Source organism: Macaca thibetana, chromosome 1 (assembly GCF_024542745.1).
Source record: "Macaca thibetana thibetana isolate TM-01 chromosome 1, ASM2454274v1, whole genome shotgun sequence".
NCBI classification, from domain to species: Eukaryota; Metazoa; Chordata; class Mammalia; order Primates; family Cercopithecidae; genus Macaca; species Macaca thibetana.
This window is the reverse complement of record NC_065578.1, coordinates 46,138,408-46,144,427: the sequence shown is the minus strand read 5'-3', so window position 1 is coordinate 46,144,427 and position 6,020 is coordinate 46,138,408. Positions and strand designations below refer to the sequence as shown.

The 6,020-nt window shown below is 40.1% G+C and overlaps 1 protein-coding gene across 1 annotated transcript in view; it reads left to right on the top strand.

The window, feature by feature from the left end:
• The window catches only part of ATPAF1 (ATP synthase mitochondrial F1 complex assembly factor 1), a 479,750-nt gene that overhangs the window by 189,607 nt on the left and 284,123 nt on the right, over window positions 1–6,020 (top strand). The window lies entirely within an intron of this gene.

Genomic DNA, 6,020 nt, shown 5'->3' with positions numbered 1-6,020 from the left:
ATGCTTGGACTTCTTGACTTGTTCTAACCATCCCTCTTTCTAAAACAACCTGTCATTTTATTCTAGCACTAAATTTACCACACAAGATTCTCTTTCATATAAAATTATTTTTCTTTAAGCTTTTTTACTAAAAAATACCTTTTTATTTTTTATAACTTTCTTTATATCTCTCTTATTTCCTGGTTCCTTTTGCCTTGTTTTCTAGATAACCTTTAAATAAGCTTTGAATTAGACAAAAATTATTTACCTTTAAAAAGGGATACCATCTTAGAAAGAATGTTTTCCCACAATATATTTTTATTGGAAAATATCCAAATAAATATCTATTATGTAATTTAATATAAGTTTAGATTCTAAATTATGACAAGTTTATTTGTGAGTATTTATTCCATTGCATTTACCTCATTAATTTAATTGTTTACTTAGATTATTTATGAAAACTGTGATAGCCATTATTTAAAGTTATGAAACTGCCACTGCAAAATTATAACTGAGACAGTGAAAAGGTTCTGACCTAACTGACTTCATCTTGCTTCTAACCTCCAGGAAGTTCTTGTTCATTAACTTAGTTTTTATTTATCTTTGAAACAATATGGTAACAGTCCTTTCCCAGAACAAACCTCCTTCATGCCTGTGGACTAGACTGCCTAAAGCCACAAGATTGGGAGTTATGGCATTTTACCAAAGAATTTAAGATGTATCTATATTTATTAAAACAATATTAATGTTTTATCTATTAAAAATTACAAAAGCAAAGATCATTCTGTTTGGGGCTGAGTTTATAGTTTTGTAACCTCTATGCCAAGTTTTGACACCTTATAGTATTTGGCAGGGATAAGTATGAAGTTTCTCGATCAACAAATGCAAACAAAAATGTATGCTGGCAATTCCTAAGACATTTCTATTATTACTTTACCAATACTTTTAAAGTCAGCTTATTTATTAAAGATTTTACTTAAGTCACATAATCTTAAAAAAGCATTCAACTAGTCTTTTTTCTGTTAAAGTATTTGATTTAAGCACCTTTAATTTTCCTTAATCCAATTAATTAGAGCTTTTTTATATTTTCAGTAGTGAAACATTGTGTATACAACACATAAATACATAGACATATTAGGCATGACAATAGAAGTACATTTTATAGATGCCCTAGATCTGCATATTGAAGGAAACAACTTTTAGGTGAAAAATCAGATGGCAAGATTTACATCTCAAAGTAATGAGAAAAAGCCTGCTGGTGCTAGAGGGAGATTAAAGATGGATGCCAGATCAAACATAAAATTATAGAAATGTATTATAGGACTATATTAGGAGACCAATTTTATTTAGACAGGGACTGCCTATCTTTTAACTGGATCTTTGAGCTCTGGCCAGAGCCCACACTGAATCTTGGGTTTTCAAAAAGGGAGAATTACTATCAGACTAGACCATGTGATGCTTTTACAGTGCATTAAACTTTTTTTTTCAAACAAAGACATTTCTAAGTGTCTAAATGACACTTTTTAAAAAAAAAAAACCAAGAGTAGCCTCTGTTGCAACAGCTGTTAATAAGAAAAACACAATTCAGACAACCGAGAAGAAAAAAACTTTTGCTCAAAAAAGACAAGGTCCCAGAAGAGAAAAAACAAAACTATGAAGGCCTTTTAATACAAACACATGCACATGCACACACACATATACACATCTTAGATGTTACCTTTTAATTCAGCTGACTTTTAATCATTGAGCTCCTTTAAAAAAACCTTTTTCCTTCCCAGAGGGCTCCCAGCAGGGATGGACCTGACACCTCTTATATTCAAGCTTACTTGGTATCAAAAGAGACAAGACAGATACACAAACAAGTGGAGACAGAATTCAGACAAACACCAGGGGGAGTGCATTCAGGCAGAACAGACTCAAAACCAACACAAAACCTGATCTTAACCAAAATGCAAAGTGGGTGTATGAGCAAGCCTTATTGCTCCCCTGGCGGTACCAGACAAGTGGCTTAACAAGCCCAGATAGGAAAGCAACAGACTCCTGGCATACAATCCAATTAACTAACCCTTCCAGCACGTTCACCCCTGATCTCCAGTCTTCCCCAACAGTGGGAGGGACATGCAATTTTTCACATGGGACAGCCCTCAGAAGGGATCCCTGGGAAACTCTCACCCAACAGCTGCTGGGATCCTCCTGAAGACTGTTTCATCACAAGCCGCTGACGGTTGAAAACAGCACCGTCCCAGTGGCTCCTGGCTGCCTCACCAAATTTGTTCCCAGACCTAACTGAGGGTCAGGTTGCTTATTCTTGCAGCCCAATAACGAGACGCAGATGAACTGGGGAGGAAGAGAGTTTTTATTTCTGTAACTGGTTACAGGAAGAAAGCCTGGGGAATATCACCAAACTCAAAATTACAAAGTTTTTTCAGAGATTATATACCTTCTAAGCTATATGTCTATGTGTAAGTGTGCATTCATCTAAAGACATATGTGATTAACTTCTTTTAATCTATAACTGAGATCTGAGTCCTGAAGACCTTCCTCTGGAGCCTCTGTAAATTTACTTAATGTAAATGGGCCCAGGTGCTGGGGTGATTACACTTATCTTGTCTCCTGCTAAATCATGGAGGTTTGTGGAGTTCCTTTAGACCCCCAATAAACTTGTTTGTGGAGGCCTGGGGAGTTTCTTCAGATTCCCAATAAAACTTGTTCAATCCTAAATGGGTCCTGATAAGAATTGTTTCATTATCTTGTCATGCTTCAAAGCCCAGGAAATGCCTAGGCAAAACTCTTGGTGGGCTTTTGTTACATTCCAGCCTTTGTATAAGGGCACCGGCTCTATCAGTTTCTTAATATTTAACTAAACAATTCAGCCAATGCTGAAACAGTTGTTATGGAGGCCTGTGTTAGTGAGACCTGGCCTGCCACACCACTGCAACACCCCAGTCCAGGCCACCATCATATCTTATCTGAATATTGCAATAGCATCAGAACTGATCTCCCTAGTTCTAGTCTTACCACGACCTTCCCCATCCCAATTTATTCTCATAAATGTTAAGGTCTCAGGACCTAGTGTTAGACTGCCTAGATTCAAATCCTGACACCATTTTTTACTCTCTGATGTCCTTGGACAAGTTGCATAATCTGTGTCTCAGTTTTTATACAGGTAAAATGGAATAATGGTAACATCTACCTTGATTATTATGAGGAAGAAATAACTGAGTGTATATAAAAATACTTTAGAATTGTACTTGGCACTTAGTGAGGATACAGTAACTATTTAACTGTCCTTATTATATTTCAAGTAGCTTTCAGAATAATCTACTGGTTAGCTATGTCATTTTCCACCTTAAATCCTTTCAGTGGATTCCCATGGCCTTAAGTAAAGTCTGAATTTCTTTACTGGGCCTACCAAGCTCTCATGATCTGACTTTCAAGCTATATGTGGTCTTAGCACCCATCCTTCTCTCTGAGACTTGAAGCTCTAGCCATGCTAAAGAGCTCCCACAATCCAGTTAGCTCAGGCCGTTTTACTTTCTGTTCATGCACTCTTCCACCATGTAGAATGCCCTTTCCCACCTTGTCCATGTAGAAGACACTTTCTGACATTTTAAGACACAGCTCCATTAGACCCTAAGCCACATGAAGGCCGGGCCAGGTTGATTTTGTTCAAGGCCACATCTCCAGGGCTCAGGGCGATACATGGCACATGGTCAGTTCTCAATAAATATTCACTCAGCAAATGAATGAATGGATAAAAGCATCTCCTCAGTTATAAAACTTTTTTCACATTTTCTCCTCACCTGCATCTCCCCTAGCCTGGACAGATTTCGTTACTCTCTCCTTTGTCTGGCAAGGATATCAGCATCACTTTCTGTGATAGCTACCTTAAAAGTACTTAAGTGACCCTTGTCTCCCCTGTGCATTGAGCTCCCAGCAAGTGCCCAGCACAGTGCCTGGGACACAGTAAATGTTCAGCCCATGTTTACTAACTGAGCACATGAGCAAATCAGAGAGCAGTAAATCTCTGGAACCCCACATTGGTGGGCTGCATTGCTATCCTGGGATACAGTTCCACAAACTTCTAGACTTTTATCCCCATGGTTCCATTGTCTTAAAATTCATTCATTATTAAGTAACAATATACTTCCACATTTTAATGGATCAAAGACATAGGTTGCCATACTGAGTTATCATAATTTCAGTCAAAGGTTACCTTGCACTGCTGTTTGTAGACAAATGTATGGTTTTCTTTGGGCTGTGTGTAGGATTGAAGCAGCCCCTCAATGACCTTCATTTCTTGTCTCTCGTGTCTGACATGGAAGTAGCCATCAGATGAGCATTGGTAGAGGCACAGGCCTCCTTCTGGGAGTCTCATGGGGCTTATTTCCATCTAGAGGCACCACTATCCATGTTGATGGGATTTTTTTGGTATCTCCAATTCCCTGTACTGTAGCCAAGAAAATTCAATTCAGTAGATATTTGTGCAGGAATGCCAAAAAAGGAAGGAGGCACTGCTTTGTTTTTGGTCTCCAGAATCATATCTTTGAGTTGTAGCAAGTATCAAAAGTTAGTCTTTGGCCAGAATAAATAATTTTCTAAATTTCTTTCTCTCCCATTAGCATGCCCTGTTGGAGTAGATTACAGAACTTTATTCTCCACCAGGGATAGCAAAAACACAAGCAATAACATAAGGATATTTTCTACCACATGAAATGCAGGTTGTGGGGAAAACCCACCTCTTGCAGCCTGGTGGACTGAGGCAAAAAGTGGCAGAGGTTGGGTCATCAAGAGAGTATCTAATTTTTCCCCTGTAGGCTAAAATCCTGGGATTGGGGTTTAGATAGAGTGAAGGGAAACTTGAGAGCACAGGGGATTTTACCTTGCATCTTTTTTTGGGGAAACCAGAGTGAAAATGGCAGTGAAGCAGAGAAGGCCTGAACTTCAAGCCTCTTCAACACCTTCAAGCCTCTCTTAGGCTCCTAAATATAGTGCAGAAGTTCCAGAGTTCCTCTGTTATCCCTGGAAGCACATGGAATGGTGCTGGACAGGGGCAACTGGCCCTGGAGCAGAAGAGTAACTACATGGAACTGTCCAAGCCTCAGAGGGAGTCACACCACCAGCAAGAACCTGGGTGGGAATAGGTGAGCCAATGGGTCCCCAGGCTCTGACCCTGCCAAGAGAACTCACTAGAAGGTCACCAACCACACATACTATTCCTCAGTCCCATGAAGAACCCAAGGACCAGACCAGGCAAGATATCACAAAGCTGAAACCAGCTCTGGGGCAGAGCATGGATCTGAGGTCTTCAGCCCTATCACCATGAGATCATATGAGGGCCACCATACAACCATCATAATTTGGGGAGGGAATAGGGCATAAAGGAATAATATGCAAAGCCGAAATGCCATGAGTTACCCAGAAGAAGCTGTGTAAGCCAGAGGATTCTGAGACCCTGTCAAATAACAACATCTAGTTGAGGGTTGGAATTAGGTAGGAAGTAGGGAAGTCTGGGAAAGAAGGAGCAGAAACACTTGTTGCGTGTGGCTTAATGGAACATGCAAGGGGCCAGGACAAACTTGGTCCAGATGAAGTCACCACCCTCCGAGCCTGCCTTAATCACTTACCTGACAAATATAATCTGACTCCAGAGAGTGGAGCATAGGCTTAAGGAAATGGGGGCGGCGGGTGGGGAGGTAGGGGAGAGGCAGTGATAGGGAGAACAGGGAATTGTAGCAGAGATTGGGTTTATTGTTCAGGGCTGTCAATCAACACCTAACATATGCCTGTCTTAGCCTAAATCAATGAATAAATGAATCAAATGTGGGCAATGCCTATAAAGATTGCTGGGACAGGGAGGTGGGGGGAGACAGCAGCTTGGGAAGTCAGGCCTGTTAGATCCTACTTCACCACCTAATAGATTACACATACTAAAACCATCACTTCCAAATTATTTTTACTACATTTTTCTGTTATCTGTACTCGAGTTTATGTCTCTGGCATCTAGAGGCAGCCCTTCATGGGCATGGGACCCGAGCAGC